The sequence below is a fragment of the Rattus norvegicus genome, chromosome X (genome assembly GCF_021556685.1).
Source record: "Rattus norvegicus strain SHRSP/BbbUtx chromosome X, alternate assembly SHRSP_T2T, whole genome shotgun sequence".
Taxonomy (NCBI): Eukaryota; Metazoa; Chordata; class Mammalia; order Rodentia; family Muridae; genus Rattus; species Rattus norvegicus.
The window spans coordinates 79,747,760-79,766,439 of record NC_141554.1 but is presented as its reverse complement, the minus strand read 5'-3'; the positions used below and the strand labels follow the sequence as shown (position 1 = coordinate 79,766,439).

Here is an 18,680-nt window from a genome sequence, read left to right as displayed (position 1 = left end):
GACACATGCTTCAATATGTTCATAGCACCCTTATTTATAATAGCCAGAAGCTGGAAAGAACCCAGATGCCCTTCAACACAGGAATGGATACAGAAAATGTGGTACATTTACACAATGGTGTACTACTACTCAGCTATCAAAAACAATGACTTCATGAAATTCATAGGCAAATGGAATGAGCTAGAAAATATCATCCTGAGTGAGGTAACCCAATCACAGAAAAACACACATGATATGCACTCATTGATAAGTGGATATTAGCCTAAAATCTCGAATTACCAAAGATGCAATTCACTGACCACAGATAGTTCAAGAATAAGGATGAGCATAATGCAGTTGCTTCCACTCCTTCTTAAATGGTGGAACAAAAATATCCATAGGAGGGGATATGGAGGCAAAGTTTAGAGCAGAAACTGAAGGAACGACCATTAAGAGCCTGCCCCACATGTGGCCCATATACATATACAGCCACCAAAACTAAATAAGATTGATGAAGCTAAGAAGTACAAGCTGAAAGGGACTGGATATAGATCTCTCCTGAGAGACACACCAGAGCATGTCAAATACAGAGGTAAATGCAAACCACTGAAATGAGAATAGGAGCCCCTTTGGGGCAATTAGAGGAAGGATTGTAAGAGCTGAAGGGGCTTCCAACCCCATAAGAACAACAATGCCAACCAACCAGAGCTTCCAGGGACTAAACCACTACCCAAAGACTATACATGGACTAACCCATGGCTCCAACTGCATATGTAGCAGAGAATAGCCTTGTTGAGGCACCGGTGGAAGGGGAAGCCCTTGATCCTGCCAAGGTTGGAGCCTCGGTGCAGGGGAATTTTGGGGAGGTGGTAAGGGAAGGTGGATGTGGGGGGACATCCTTATGGGGGAGAGGGAGGGAGTAGGAGACTTATGTACAGGAAACAGGGAAAGGGAAAACATTTGAAATGTAAATAAGGAAATATATCCAATTAAAAAAATCTTCAAAAAAAGAAAAAGAAAATCAATATGACAGTTTCATAGAAATTTGGGAATCAATTACAAAGACCCAGCTGTACCACTGCAAAGCATATACCCAAAGAACCATCCAACCTACCACAAGGACACATGATCAATTATTTTCATAGCAGCTTTATTTTTAATAACATGAAACTGGGAACAACCAAGTTGTCCTTCATTTGGTGGTCCAAGTTAGTTGATATTGTTCTTCAGAACTGAAGAAGTTAGACTCCAGAGAGTAAAATAACCCTATTAAAAATGTGGTAGAGAGGTAAACAAAGAAATCTCAACTGAGGAATATTGAATGGCTAAGAAGCACCTAAATAAATGTTCAACATCTTTAGTCATCAGGGAAATACAAACCAAAACAACCCAGATTCTACCTCACACCAGTAAGAATGGCTAAGTTCAAAAACTCAAGTGACAGTAGATGATGGAGAGAATGTGGAGAAAGAGGAATACTCTTCCATTGTTGGTGGGATTTCAAGCTGGTACAACCACTCTGAAAATCAGTCTGGTGGCTCCTCAGAAAATTTGAAATAGTTCTCATGAGGATCCAGTTATACTTCTCCTGGGCATGTACCCCAAAGATGTTCCAACATATAACATGGACACATGCTATACTATGTTCATAGCAGCCTTATTTACAATAGCCAGAAGCTGGAAAGAACTCAGATGTCCCTCAACAGAGGAATGGATATAGAAAATGTAGTACATTTACACACGGGAGTACTACTCAGCAATGAAAAAGAATGACTTCATAAAACTTTTAGTCAAATGGATTAAACTAGAAAATATCATGCTGAGTGAGATAACCGAGACACAGAAAGACAAATATGGTATGTACTCACTTATAAGTTGATGTTAGCCATAAAGTTCAGGATAACCATGCTAAAATCCACAGACCCAGAGAAGCTAAGTAACAAAGTAACAAGGAGGAGTTAAGGAGGGACATGTGAATCTCACTATGAGGGAGAAATAGAATAAACATCAGGGCTACAAAGTGTGAGAGGTCTGGAGTTGGGGTGGGGATGGGGATGGAAACAGGGGAATTAGGCTGAGGGGTGATGAAGGAAGAGAGTGCTAGGGAAGACACCTGGAATGTGGGGACATCTTTGGGATGGGATAGAAATCTAAGGCAATGGAAACTCCCAGGAATCTATGAGGGTGACCCTAAGTAAAACTCATAGCATTGGGGGATATGGAGACTCTACCAGCCATCTCCTGTAACCAGGCAAGACTTCCAGTGCTGGGACTGGGACTGGGCTCAGCCACACACAGCTTGTCATATTATCTCAGGCTGGTCCACTTCACTCCTGGCACTCTTTTTGACACTCTCCATTACTCTGGGTTTCCACTGCAAGTGAGGCCACACCTTCACAAATCTTGGCCTTTCCCAGTGCCAAAACTTAGTTGCTCTCCATGAGCCCTTTAGCCCTGCAGCGCTCATGGTCCAAAACCAATAACACATTGAAAATTCCTAGATTACCAAGTTTAGCTGTCAGCTTCAAATGAATTCTTGGCCCCTCTGAATGAAACTTTTGTGTGTTGATACTGAATAAATATTCCCCTAAAAATTCAGCTTAATCACAGACGAATTCTCACACCCAGTTAACTAGCATTGATTTTGCCAGCATAGCAAACCATCTCTGTGGTACTGGTCTTTTGTTGATTGAACCTCCTTCTTCATTCCCAGTTGACCAGAAACCACAAATTCTTAATTCAAATATATCACACAAACAGCCCTGATGCAATCTTTGTTTGCCTCTGAAACTTCACCAGTCAGGTCTCCATCATCTGTTTTGCTCTCGGCATTCTTATCTTCGAAGTTCCCACAGAACAGCCCATTAATCTCTGAGTACTAATGACTTTTCCAGCTCACAGTTTGAAGCACTTCCACAATCCTCCCCCAAATAACATGGCTAGATCTGTAAAACCAGCAGCCCACTTTTGGTACCAATCTGTACCAGTTTCTTTTGCAGTGAAAAAGCACCGTGACCAAAAGAAAATCAAGAAGTAAGGGGGTTATTTCCTTTTACAGCTTACCATCATGCAAAGTCGGGGCAGGAACTCAACAGGGACCTGGAGACAGAGGCTGTGGAGGAATGCCACTTACTGGCTTTCTCTCCGTGGCTTGTTCAATCTGCTTTTTTATGAAATCCAGCACAATCTGCCCAAGGATGGCATGACATGGCCTGCAGAGGCTGGGACTTCCCACATCAATCATCAACAAAGAAAATGCCCCCACAGCCTTGTTTATAGGACAATCTAATGGAGATACTTTTCTCTCTCTTCCTAGATGAGCTTATCTAGTGCCAACTTGACAAAAAAAAAATCAGTCCATCACACTAGCCACATATCCAAGTTCTAAGAGTCAGATATGGCTAATATTTGCAAAGCACCAGTATAAACATTTACATGTCCACAAAATTTCTATTGGTCAGTGCTAGATGGTATAAAAAGAGTGTGAGACAAGAGAACAATTCGGCTTTGACTTGTTCCATCTATAACACCAACAGTCATATCAATGATGAATTGTGCTTTTTGCTTAATTTTGACCCACTATATACAAACTAGATTTTCACTGTAATTCATTTGATTCAGCCATTGTTTAATTAGCAAACTCTATGTGCTTATATTTTTTTTACTTTTAATTTTATGTGCTTAGTACTTTATTCCAAGTGCTCACAGTTTAGTGGGGGAAAACAGACTCAAAACTTGATTTTATAAGCTTTCTTTTATAAGAGTTCCCATAGTTATGGTATCTCCTCATAGCAATAGAACATTAACTAAAACAACTGTGGTCTTCTAAGCAGGCAGAAAGTATTTGACTCTGACTGAGAGGGAAAAGAGAAAAGAAGCTGAGCTATCTCTTGAAAATGCATAGCACTTTTATAGAAAATATGTGGGAAAGAAAAAAATCTCTGTCCTAGGAAACAGCATGTGTTGATGCACTGCTCATTTGCACTCCAGTGATGGGCTTATCATTGTTTGAACGTGACAAATGATTAAAAATGAAACTCTGGATATATGAATAGACTTACAATCCCATAGACCAGTTATGCTTTTCAAAGTCTGTCAGTCAGAACTCAACCACAAAAAAGCAGAACAAGTAGGAATTACAGATTCTTTCAGGAAATTAGTTTATGCAACAGTAGAGACTGGCTAGACAAGTTCAAAGTGTATTAAGCAGTCTTGAGCTCTTGGAGCATATCCTGAAGCTGTAGTCAACAGGTTGAATTCTCAACATAAATATTGTAACACCATGAATGCTCCATATTATATGGCATGTGCTACATGTGTCTCCATTGTTCAATGCAATTCATAAAATCTCGAAGTCATCTTTGTCCATTTCTTCATACATTTAAAACATTCTTCCTGTTTTTAACTTTAAGCAGAAAGATCCTTGTGTTGTGTAGACTCCATAACTGCTGGAAAACCTCTCACTTCCTTAGAACATTAAACCAGAGAAGGAAGGGTCTCATGAAGAGGCCTACTATAAATATGATGAGTTAGAAATGAAAAAGAGAAGCAGCTGCCCAAAGGTCACTCTTACTAGGAACTGTTGAAGGTAGAATTCACTTGTTTTGGCTCATTAGGAATGTTTTCTTCTCTGTCATCTGAGCTACTCTGTATGCTAGCTAAGTTAATGGATGAGTAAGTGTTGTAATCAAGTATTTATAACCTTAGGAGCAAATAAAGTATATATTCCACCCAAGGGCCTACTCTTCTGTCTATTATAATGTGAGTATATCAACAAAATCCCCAAGTTTGCTAACATGTCTTTCTTTCTATTGGTGCTTTCAAATTTAAAAACACGGTGACAGAGGTTCAGACATGTCTGTATAATGTACATCTCTCTGCAAAGCTAGGTTCCCTTATGACTTTGCTTTTTAACTTCTCCTAAACTGCCCTTTTGTGTCTGATTAACTTAATCTCATTAATATAAAATATTATTAATTTCTGGTTGTTTCCGTCAGAGAACTTTGGGACACATACATATCCTGTATGCCTTTATAGATGTCAGTTGCTTCCATGAGGAAGTGTCTCCACCCATCCTTCTCTCTTTGGATTATTCAACATGTGAGATGTTTTAGCCATCTTGTATAGTTTCTAAGACATAAAATAAAGAGAAAATTATTTGTGCTGGCCATTGATGGTGCATACCTATAATCCCAGCACTTGGAAAACAGAGGCAAGCAGATCACAAGTTTAAGGTGATAGCAAGTTCCAGACCAGCTGGAGCTATGTAGTGAGACCATCCTGTCTCAAAAACTTAATAAATAAATTAATTCTATTTAAACCTTACTGGAGATTTCTTGGAGTTTATCCTTAAATGAGGTCTAAGGAATTTTTTTAAGATACAATGACAGAAGAAACTAAATTGCTCAACAAGGTCTTGGCAGGGTTTGTATTTTAACAGTTTAAGAATCATATAAAGCATCTCTTTAGGTACTTGAAAGAAGTAAAAAATAAGAAATAAAGAGAGAAAAGGACAGAGGGGCATTGTCACCACAAATGGATAATTTGCAGTCCCTGTTTCACACAGGCACACTCATGTGTGAGTGAGTGCTCTAACACACACACACACACACACACACACACACACACACACACACAGACAGAGCCTGTGTCTTGCCTTTGATTGAGAGACCTTTAAAATATATTAAAGATGTTGTGGTTTAATTTTGCATTTGTCAAAGCATAAATTTGAAGCAGAAGAGGAAGAAACTCCTCTTCACAACCAAGGGGTGGAGGATGTTGTTTTTAATACCCTTCTTCCTCTTCCTTCCCAGAATCTGTAAGGCTCTGCAAGACCCACAGCTGACCTCAGCCCAATTGAACTTATCTTAAACTCTAAGCCAAGCTTCTCTTGTTCAAGTAAAAAGCCTTGGAATGTCTCATACAAGACTCTGACTATTCTTTTCTTGTGACACTTTACTTTCTTTAAATGAGAGAAAATATCTTGTTCTAATTTCAGGATTGAGGGACAACCAATGTTCCTGCTTACTATCTATAGCCTTGTTTCCCCATTAACTGAGACTTTACCCAGAAATACAAGCTCAGAATAGGGAACCCTTCTCTCCCAATTTGTCTGAGTTAGATGAGTAACTCATCTGAGATGGGACCCATAAACTAATAATTGTTCCCACACAAAAGCCAATAAAAGGTCACAGAATAATTAAGACTTCCAAGTCCTGCTTCAAGGATTAAGAGATATAAAGACTTTTCGCCAAGATGATGCTGAAAGCTAAGAAGGAAGCTCTTACCCCACCCCACCCCAAAGCTGAAGCCAAAGTGAAGGCCTTGAAAACTAAGAAGGCAGGGCTGAAAGGCATCCACAGCCACAAAAACAAGATCACGTTGGCAAGTCACCCAGTTTCCAGAAGCCCAAGACCCTGTGACTCCAGAGGCAGCCCAAATATCCTTAAAAGAGTGCACCCAGGAGAAACAAGATTGAACATTATGCTATCATTAAATTCCCACTGACCACTGAGTCAGCCATGAAGAAAATAGAGGACAACAACACGCTTGTGTTCAATGTGGATATCAAGGCCAACAAGCACCATAACAAACAGGCCTTGAAGAAACTCTACAACATTGATGTGGCCAAAGTCAATACTCTAATAAGGCCTGACAGAGAGAAGAAGGCATATGTTTGATTGGATCCTGATTATGATGTTCTAGATGTTGCCAACAAGTTTGGGATTATCTAAACTGAGTCCAGATGGGTAACTCTAAATATACCCTCCTTTTCACCATAAAAAAGGATATATGAAATCTAGGACCAGGACCATTAGAAGCCTGAATGGAAAGGAAGAGGGCCCAAGGAGCATAAGTAAAAGCATTAAGGATAGCAAGTCTCATCATAGCTTTTCATATTTTTGTCTTTCTTTTAAATTGAGGCTACAGCCTGGAGATGATGACATAGTAAGAAGATCTGTCATGGCTGTCAGTCAAATTAATGATTTATAAAAGGATGCTGAATCCCAGAAATTAGAGAAGCATTCCCAAATGAGTTCCGCATCACAGATAAATTGTACCTGGAGTATCCACACCTAGCATAGCTATGAAGAAAACTAAAAATGTCTTTGCACACTTCTCTCAAATCCTTGCAATTCAGCTCTCCTAGTTGCTTATCCTGTGACATTAGCAACAAATTTCCTAACACACACACACACACACACACACACACACACACACACACACACACGTCCATACACACATACACACATACACACATACAGACTATTGGCCTGTGTCCTATCGTCTGTGTCTCTTATCTAGCAACCTTTGTTCCATCTGAGTTGTCAATCCACTTCAGAAAGTATTTTATACAGATTTAAAACCAAACAAGTTTTATAACCTCACAAAATACTCAGAGGGTGTAATTAAGAATGATGAGAAATAGATCCTGAACACCCAGAAGTCATGGATTCTCTGATGGAGTAAGACCACATTATACAACTAAGAACACTACAATAGGCCTATTTCTTCATTTGTGTTCTTTAAAAATGGAGAAAATAATAATACGAAGCAGCAGAGGTAGAATGTTCTATATTTTGTTGTTTTCTTAGCAGAATTTTTAAATAAAATAAAACATCACTGATTAGTTCTACGTCCAGGATAAAACCCTTGGGCCCCATTACTCACCTATGTCCTCACTAACCAATGAGAACAATTTTCTTAATGACCAGTCTGTGGGACATCTATCTGCACATCTAAAACAACACAGGAGACATTCTGAGATTGGCTTTAAAAACTGAAGTCTCCAATCCTTTGTTTCCCAATAAAGAGTAAGATAGTGTAAAATGAGACATGAATTGATGTGGTGATGGAAGATCCAGAAACCAAGGGATTCCCCAGTTAACTTGCCAACAATATGGAATTGCTTAAGTAAATCGAAGTAAATGCATGAGCTGGAAAAGGTTACATTTAAACAGAAAGATGAGGAAGCATTTTACATACTACCATGATATAGTCATGAAATAATGGTAAGTCAAAAAAGAGCTGAGTAAGGCTCTGTTTGGCGGCGCCTACCTGTAATCCCAGAACTGAAGAGACTGTGGCAGGAAGTCAAATGTTTGAGGCTAGTGCAAGGTGTATGAGGTACATAGCAAATTTCAAGTCATATCAATCTATAGAAAAACGAAACAACGCAAAAAATCAGATAAGAAAGTAATAAAACCCAGAGCATTCTACCAGTGCTGGCTAGTTTTATATTAACTTGACACAGAATTATTTTAGAAGAGAGAGGGTCAATTGAAAACCTGCCCCCCCACACACACACATTGACTGACCTCTCAGTGTGCAGGGTCTCTGCAAATGGCATGGCCAGTACAGTAGCAATCCCAGTGAGGCAAGAAGAAGCTTGACATTTCTAGACCCTGACACCAAGCAGTTGATTTTAGACATATGTAAGTACAGTACAATCTGGGAAAATATTTCCTGGTGCAAAGCAATGCCTTGGGCACAAAGAGGCACAATTTCTTTGGAACTATACTCAAAGTGCATGCCATGTCTTCCACGAAGATGGGTTCTATAGATAGTCTGCATGTGTTCTCTTAAGGACCTGAGGGAGGATCTGGTATGGTCTAGGTCAAACAGATAACATAGAGGTCATCCAGGTTTTAGCAACCTCCAGTCCTGTTTATTGGAACCCCTGGTCATACAGATAGCACAGTGGTCACCTAGACTGTTAATTATCTCGATTCCTGGTGTTAGGAGCCTGGGGAAGCCCCTGGCCATACAGATACCCTGACTTTTAGCCACCTCTGGTTCTCCTTGGAGAAGGTTGAGAGAGCTGGGTATGGCCTGGCCCTACAAAGCGCAAATGTCACCGAGGCTCAATTCCCAGCCTCTAGGCAGAGAACAGGTTATATATTCTTTCATTGATGAGACAACATTGCATGATTAACATTTCTGGTTTCGCCAGAACTCATCTGCGAGTGCAAGAACCTTTGTGCTCCCAACTTCTGGGCAAGCTTATGGTGTTATTTTCTTAACTGATGTGGGAAAGGCTAGATCACTGTGACTAATACCACCCCTGGGCTGGTGGTCCTGGGTGCTTTAAGGAAGTGACTCAAGCAAGCCAGTAAGTAGCACCCTACTCCATGGCCTCTGCATCAGCTCCTGCCTCCAGATTTGTGTCTTGGTTCCTGTTCTGACTTCCATGGATTAAAGACTTCAAGTTAGTTTACTTTTTATATGTATGAGTTTTAACCTGCATATATGTATGTGTACCACATGGGTTCCTGGTACCCTTAAAGGTCAAAAGAAGGGGTCAGATACCCTGGAACTAGAGTTCCAGTAACCTGCCATATGGGTACTGGGAATCAAACATAAGTCTGCTACAAGAGCACCCAGTGCTCCTAACCACTGGGCCATCTCTCTAGCACCTATACTCTAAATTGTGTATGCATACTTACTTTTCAATTATGTGAATGCCTCAACTGTTTAAGACACCAAATAATATGTTTAAAGTTTAATTTGATTTTCCACTCTGTGGGTGGCTTTAATTTTCTTCTTTGTGTCCTTATACCATCTGTATTTCTCGAATCTTCTCTATCAAGCATATGTTGCTTATATTATACAGTAAATAATTTACAACTAAAGTTAAGAAAGCATATAATTTTGCTTCCCAAAAAAGAGAGGCAGATGAGCCCAGGATGAGACAGCCTTTTTCACTCATGGCTTACTCTCTTAGAATTATTTAGCTACAAAACAGGTGATGAGATCCATGTGCCTGGGTTCCTATAGCCCTGGGTCCCCCTTTCAGTTTATATCATAAGATTCCATTCTTTAGCCTTACAAATGAAAGCATCAGAATAAACAACAGTTATGTAATTCTTGGAGAAAATATCAAAGTAAATTGGAATTTAAGATAAATAATTTAAACATGAACTTACACAAAAGTTCTTCCCGCTTATGTGAAATTCAAACCTCACTGCTTAGCTTGTGGGTTCTTTTATTCTAAGTTTTACAATTCTGCCCACTCCAGAAGTGAGCCTACTGAGCAAAGGATGCCAGTCTGTAAAGTCATAGCACATCCCAGGAAATGATGATACAAATGAAGGGTGCTTAGACAGCACTCTTCAATAAGCTTGTTAGAGTGAGGATAAAGATTCAGATCACACTCAGCTAGCAAGCATTGGTAAGAACTTGCATTCTTAAAAACAATGGAGCCTCTAATGTTTAGGGGTCTCATTTTGCTTAGTTGGAAGCTCGAGTTTGTAGCTGCTTTGGAGTGGTCTTGCCTTTTCAATCATCAGTAATCTAAGTAAGCAAAATATCTCACCATTAGAGACCAGGTACTTCTATACATTATAGTGACTAACACTTGCTGTGTGCTAGCATCAATCGATGTGATTTCTAGGTATTAGTCCATTTTCTCTTCACTAACAGTGGCACATAAATCCTACCACTACTTCATTTACATAGGAGGAAACAAAGCTCAGAAATATTAAATAAATTGGCCAACAGAAAGGGCTAAGAGTGGTTCTAGATTTTATGGTCTCCTAGAGTCTGTATAAGTGAGAGCTGTGTACTCTTTTCAGTGTAACTTCTGAAATGATAGGCAGTCAGAAAAAGAGAGGACCATGTGGCCCGAGTATTTAGGAAGAAGCAGGGCTTATGCAGGAGCTTGAAAACAAAGCAATTTTAACATGCTTAAGGAGTAAGGAGAAACCACATTTTCACTGAGGAAAATAGCAGGAAATAAAACCTAGCAGGGAGGTCAAGGATGATGATTTATACCAAATGGGTAAATACATTTATAGTGCTATAAATATGCAACTATACCATTACATACAATTCAAACTTATTTGCTTGAATACTTGAATGATTTGCAGTATTTGAATCAAGGTTATTCATAAGGACATTGTAACTTGGAAGATAAAAGCAGTTCTTTTCCAGACATAAACTCAAAAAATGCCTTATTTCCTAAGACACAAAGTAAGATTAAAAAAAAAAAACCACCAGTTTGTAGTCTTATCTTTCAAGTTGTAGTGACAAGATACAATGGTTAAAATCACTATTCTCTTACTCATTTTTCATGAATGCTATGAAACAGTATGCTCCTACAGAGACTAAATATCACTGAACTATTCTAATTTGACACTTTTGCTATCTTTGAACTGACTACACATTTCTAAAGCTTGGTGGGATTTTTATTTTTAGTTGTTTTATTGAACATCAGGCATAGCACTCTTTCCCATGACCCCCCTTCCCCAAACATTCTCTCTGCATCTACCTACTCAGGCAGAGCCTAATATATAAAAACTACATTAAAGAATCAATCTAGGGTGTTATAGTTCAAAACTTGAAGAAATAATGACAAAGTTTAAATCTTAAACTATCATCATGTGCAAGATGGATTGCTTCAGAGAAATGGCATTTTTTTTATTAACTTGAGTATTTCTTATTTACATTTTGAGTGTTATTTCCTTTCCCGGTTTCCGGGCAAACATCCCCCTAACCCTCCCCCTTCCCTTCTTTATGGGTGTTCCCCTCCCCAACCTCCCCCCATTGCCGCCCTCCCCCCATAGACTAGTTCACTGGGGGTTCAGTCTTAGCAGGACCCAGGGCTTCCCCTTCCACTGGTGCTCTTACTAGGATATTCATTGCTACCTATGGGGTCAGAGTCCAGGGTCAGTCCATGTATAGTCTTTAGGTAGTGGCTTAGTCCCTGGAAGCTCTGGTTGCTTGGCATTGTTGTACTTTTGGGGTCTCGAGCCCCTTCAAGCTCTTCCAGTTCTTTCTCTGATTCCTTCAATGGGGTCCTATTCTCAGTTCAGTGGTTTGCTGCTGGCATTCGCCTCTGTATTTGCTATATTCTGGCTGTGTCTCTCAGGAGAGATCTACATCCGATTCCTGTCAGCCTGCCCTTCTTTGCTTCATCCATCTTGTCTAATTGGATGGCTGTATATGTATGGGCCACATGTGGGGCAGGCTCTGAATGGGTGTTCCTTCTGTGTCTGTTTTAATCTTTTCCTCTCTATTCCCTGCCAAGGGTATTCTTGTTCCCCTTTTAAAGAAGGAGTGAAGCATTCACATTTTGATCATCCGTCTTGAGTTTCATTTGTTCTAGGCATCTAGGGTAATTCAAGCATTTGGGCTAATAGCCACTTATCAATGAGTGCATACCATGTGTGTTTTTCTGTGATTGGGTTACCTCACTCAGGATGATATTTTCCAGTTCCAACCATTTGCCTACGAATTTCATAAAGTCATTGTTTTTGATAGCTGAGTAATATTCCATTGTGTAGATGTACCACATTTTCTGTATCCATTCCTCTGTTGAAGGGCATCTGGGTTCTTTCCAGCTTCTGGCTATTATGAATAAGGCTGCTATGAACATAGTGGAGCACGTGTCTTTTTTATATGTTGGGGCATCTTTTGGGTATATGCCCAAGAGAGGTATAGCTGGATCCTCAGGCAGTTCAATGTCCAATTTTCTGAGGAACCTCCAGACGAGAAATGGCATTTTTAAACTTCCTAAAATGTCTTTAATGAAGGAAATCTGTTGTGTATATTAGAAGAAATGTTGGGAGAAGATGCTGTGACAATCTATATACCCTATACTTGGGAAGTTCAGGCAAAATAATAAGGAATTCAAGGCCATCCTACACTGCAAAGCAAAGAACTTTTCTCAAAAACCAGCTAATTATGGTGACATAGTACCTTCAGGAGGCAGAGGCAGGCAAATCTCTGTGAGTTTGAGGCTATCCAGGACAAATTCCAGGACAGCTAAGGCTATATAAAACTCTGTTTTAAAACAACAAAATAAAAACAAGCAAAGAAGCAAAGAAAAATAACACACATGAAATTAAATTTGTATTACTCGTTGAATAATACACAGAGAGTGTTTGATGTCTAACTTTCGCAGATGTATGTTACTTGACAGTAGTCGTGCCAGTTGTTTATCTCATTAAATTAAATGACCCAACTCCTGTGCCTAATATTTTCTTTTTTAAGATTTACTTATTTTATGTGTTTGAGTGTTTTACTCACATGTGCATCTGTGGAGCACATGCATGTATGGTGCCCACAGAGGACAAAATAGGGTGTCAGATCCCCAGAACTGGAATAATGGATAGTTGTGAGTCACCACGTGGAAGTTGGGCATTGGACTGAGATCTTCCATGAGAATGTGTCCTTCACTGCTGAGCCATCTCTCCAGCCTACCACTATCTTATTTTCAACCACTTTTGTGATTAGATGAGAGCCCTGCTCCATGGAAGGTACTACGAATCCAATCAAAAGTTAATACCTCTGGAGAGCATGGAGCTAAGGAAATAATATACTAACATTGTGTACTGAATGAACTACCTTCTAAATGCCTGTGTTTATATACGTGGACAAGTAGTGGAGCAGAAAAGCTTCTTTTGCAGAGGGTGACAGTTAATATAGACACACATCATAGAATATCTATATTGTCACTCCCCAAAAAGGCCCAGAAAACATCACAGAAGAGAAGGCAGAAGGAATTAAGAGCCAAAAAATGGAGAAGACTGTGACAAAATGCTGCCATCCCAACATGACATTGGCTTTGCAACCATGAGTACACAGGAGCTATGGGAACTTTCCGATGTAGATAAAGGAGATGCCCAGAGGTTCCATCTCCTCCTGAGTTGCTAATGACTAGTAAGGGTCGATGGAGGAGCCAAGTATCATTTTTCTCGAGGTTCCCACTGGGAAACTAGGTGGGAAGAGAAAAAAGATTCAGAAAAAAATGAAAAGTAATAGAGGGCCAAAATATCAAGGAAAAAAAGATTTGGCAAATAACCAGAAGAAATAAAACAAACACTAATTTCATTGTTCAAATCTCAGCTATTGATGCATTTCCCCCACCTCATTGCAAGACTATTTATTGGAGACAGCATTCCAAACTACAGTCACAGAAAAGTAGAATACTCCTCTTCCATGTCATATCTCCCAAGCTCCAGAAAATATCCCAAAGAATGTCATGTTTGTCCTGATAATCACTTTACAACATAACCAGCTTAATGGACTCCTTTTAGTCAAGCACACTCACTATAAAAAAAGTGCACTTTTCCTTCAAAAGTCCCCAAGAAGCAGAGTTCCCTTCCTGTTTCTCCCAGTGATCCATCTTCCTGCAGCGTCTGGCAGTGACCTCAAGTGCAGCTGGTCTCTTCCATTATAATCCTGCTGCTGGTCATTTCCACAGACTCTTCTCAGTTTTCTGTCATTTTGAATTCTTGGCACATGATGCTCACCAGCCTCTCTTTAGAGGGCTTCCTGTTTTCATCTATAGATTACATAAAGGGGCTTCCTCTTTGATCTCTAGCAATTCTTTCTCCCCTCAGTTAATTCTAGTTATTAGAATGTACCACCTGTACACTTTAACCACCACCTTATTTTCAACCTTGTCTTATTTTCTGTTTAGTTTTCATTTGACCTATTAGGACAGTTCTAATTGCTTTCTCTGTGTGTATCACTTAAATTCCTATTGCTAATCATGTGATCTCAGCTGATATGCAATTCATTTCAAAATCCCTGCTAAGTATTTCTACTCAATTAGCAATAACAATAATTAACATTTTACATTAAACTCTGTAAAGAACTGGGCTGGTTAGGTTGTTTGTTTGTTTTGATGATTTGACACAGATAGAGTTATCTGGAAAGAGAAGCCTCAGTTAAAATTTCTCCATCAGACTAACCTCTAGCCAAGTCTGCGGGACATTTTCTTTATTAGTGATTGATGTGAGAAGGTTGGGCACATGGTGAATGGTGTTACCCTCGAACAGATGGGCCTGTGTTGTATAAGGAAGCAAGCTGAGCAACTCATGGAGAGCAAGCCAGTATGCAGCAGTCCTCCATGGTCTCTACTTCCATTCCTGCTCTCAGGTTTGTGCCTCGAGTTCTTGCCCTGATTTATGCCCATGATGGACTATAAGGTGTAAGCTTAAATAAGTCCTTTCTGCTCCATGTTGCTTTTGATCACAGTGTTTATCATAGCAACAGAAAGTAAGTTTGGATTAGTACTTTCACCTCCATGATCTAATTTATTCTAATGTACTTTCAATTAAAAGACTCACAAGATGCACCAAGAATTTAGCTAAGTCATCCATTACCTCACCTAACTACTAGAAACAGTGTCAACATTGTTAGGACATATATATCTCCACAATCTACAATGAACTAAACCTTGGTCTGAGTTCCAGGAACTCAACAAAAAAGATTAAGAATGCAATTGCATTCTCCTTCAAAAATCAAAAAGTACCTGAACAAAAGGAAAGGGACTAACGTAGACACTCAGTACTACCCAAATCAAGCATCTTACTCTGACGTCACTAATAGTGAAGTCTGTTGTGAACTTTTCACATACATACTTTTAACTAAGTCTGGTGACTCATGCTTGTGGTCTGATGGCTCCCTGCAAACAAAAATAATAGTTATTTTGACCATTTTAAATGGACTCTTTTTCTAAACTGTGTTTTATGTTCTTACATACTTCTTAAACTAAGGGTGCAATAAACATTTGACTCTTTTTTATAACAAAAAAATAATCTCAAAAGATTCTAAGATAAAGAGAGTAACTGAAAACTGCCCCTGATCATTATCAGTGTGAACTAGGTTAGGTTTCTGATGTCTGTGCAGCCACAGTGCAGTATCACGGCATTAACTACACCACTATGATTGTCTACTCATATGGCTCCTAGGCAGTAAAGACAGTGCAGTGTGGCTTTTAAAATGTCTTTTTTTTATACTAATGTTCAGTTGTTTAGTTAATTCAAAAACAGTCCTTCAAATATTAAGATGGCTTCCATCTGCAACTTATTTCTCAAGAAGACCATAGCTCCTGCAGTGTGGTGACATATATCTATAATGGAAGAGGTTAAAGCAGGAGATTCGGTGTAAGTTTGAGACTAGTATAAGCTGTATAGCAATTTCCAAATCAGCATGGGCTAAAAAGAGACTGTGTCTCAAAATCAAGCAACCTTCCTGTAACTTCTAGTAATTGAGCCTGTCTTACTCCACTCTTGCTGTATTATAAGCCTACAACAGAATTTGGGTAGGTTTCTATAAGAAGTACTCCAGAAACTATATAGAAAACATTCAGACTTTGAGTGAAAATATGTGAACTGCTATAAAATATCAATATCAAGGAATTTTAGTTTTCTATTAATTCACGCATTAATAGATGCTTCAGTATATTAAATTTATGTTCTTCTTCCCTGGAAGATCTGTCAATCACCAATGTAACCTCGGACCCATGTCAGAGATGACATATGGAATAATGGCAGTGGCAGTCAGGTGGGGTGTAAGCTAGGACAGTACACTGTTGAGCTATTATCTGCTGGAACTTCTTTTTACTCCCTAAGTGTCACGTGTTCAACTGTAGAAATAATATCACTAGATGGCTGAGTAGAATATGTTAGGATCTATATCAAACAGTGAGACTTAGGGAAGGAGTTTGAATGGTATTCCAAAGGCCAAAAAAAAAAAAAAAGAAATAAAACAGGAAGAGGTGTGAAATACGGCATAAAGACTGATTCGGTAACCATACAGAAATAGTGGAATTGAGAAAAGCTTAAGGGTCTTTGAGGATAATTCAGTTTTAAGAAAACACCCACAGTTAATCAGCAATGGAGATAAACGAGCAATTGTAGTCAAAATAAAGTAGCAGAGAAAGCCAAGAGACCTATAATGTTATTTTGTAAGCCTTCGTGAATTTACATAACCTTGATTAAGGTGAAAGGGCCAATGGCAACAAGCCAACTTCCTCTCAACAGCATTTACAAGAAAAATGAGCTTGCCAGAAACACTTGAGTTGTTGTTTTTTTTTAATTTAATTGTTAAAGAATAGCAAACATTTATTAGATTTGATTGTTTATGATTGTCCCCATATGTATGAAAGAACATTGCATGATCATTGTGTGAGCTGAAAGAATCTAGTTCTCAAACACTGAACTAACTTGTAACCTTCCATATCTTAGGATCTTTTCAACCATCAGACACCCGAAGGCACATCCAACAATGAAAGTTCTGCTGAAACATCTCGGCATCCTGCACCACCCTTTCCCAGGTAGCACTCATAAAGCACTACAGAGCTTTAAACAGTTCTGAAGAAACTTTAATCTGCCTCCACATTTCTCAATCTTCCCAAACAATGGAGGAAGTATTGATAAAACATCTCTCAAATGAAATTTGGCCATATGCCTCTGGTACAAAACACCATCTAAGTCTCTTTGCCACTTAAAGCTACAGCAATACTTGAGCATTTCCAGTCCATAACGGGATGCCAGTAATAGCATTTAGTACACAAGTCTACAAGAAGCAATGTGGGTTTTTTTTTTTATGCAAGCTGCTCTCAAACTTGTTCACCCTGTTTGATGAGTTTTCTAGGATGAGCTTCTGTATGTTATCATGCGTTCAGTAAGATATCGGGATTATTTTAGATGTTTAAGAAAATCTTGGCCACAGAAACACGCATTGCCTGTGCCTCCTTTTGAGCATACTCTAACATATTCATGGCATGCCTCTGACACCATTCTACTTAGTTCATTTGATTTCTATGCTGGGTGCTAAAGATTGCAGGATTTAATGTAATCAGGAGATTGCTTCTTTAGGCATCAGCATTATAACCAGCCAACCATCTCCCTATGAGAATTTATAAATCACAAAAGGGACATGCATATGTCATTTTTATAAGTGAAGGAACAGCTCTAAATTGGTGACAATCTGTGTGTATCAATGGTGGGTTTTTGTCTAGATTCCTGGTATAGGCCTTGATTTCTCTTCTCTAGTGTCAGTCTGATTGTGATGCCACTGGAAGAGGTGAGCAGAGTACTATCTTAGTTCTCGCCACTCACTTCCTGTACCCTAGAATCCAGTGTTTCTTTATTACTTTTATGACAGTGGTGACCATTGATAGCTGCCTCTGAGTTAGAGGTTTCTTCTACAGCCCCAGGCTAAGAAGTATAATTCTTTTTGTATCCTTATAGTAATGTAAGGCAATATCCTTAGACCAAAATTCGTCCCTACAGCCAATGTATATGAATTGGGTTCCTATATGAATATGATAATATCCTTGGTATCATAGGGTACTAACTAAAGTTTCCTGCCTCAGAGGAATATACAATTAAATTATGATTGCAGTATATATACATCCAAAAGAACTGATGCTACAAAATGCAGCTTGTAGGGACCCCTTCTAGGATAATATATATATATATATATACATATATATATATATGTTAAAAATATGATGTTTATTGCACCATAATGTTTAATAAAATATTGGAAAGATCTAATGTTGAAAACTATGTTCCTATTTAGGTAAAAAGTTCTGTATCTATAAGACAAAACTAAAAGATTTATTGTGACATGAACAAAAATGTATAACACAAAAAATGTATAAGACAACATATATAGAATGTCATGTATTGCTTATTAAGATGAGGGAAAGCGAAGTAAAATGTAATTTTGTAATATTTGTGCTTGTATTTATTTTGAAGTGGTGGCAATATGCACAAAAGGTAAAGTAAAAGACTAGAAACTAATTAAAAAGAGAACATTGATAAGAATGATGATACGTCACTCAAACATTCATCATTTTATAGCATTTGAATTTGAACTATGCAACTCTTATGTATTCTAAATATTAAATCAAAATCATGATAAAATTATACTGGTGTATTCATAAGACAAGTGAAAAT

General features: G+C 38.7%; 1 pseudogene; it reads left to right on the top strand.

Moving 5' to 3' along the window:
* Positions 1–6,234: 6,234 nt before the first annotated feature.
* On the top strand, positions 6,235–6,713 carry LOC147998275 (large ribosomal subunit protein uL23 pseudogene; annotated as a pseudogene).
* The last annotated feature ends 11,967 nt before the right edge of the window (positions 6,714–18,680 follow it).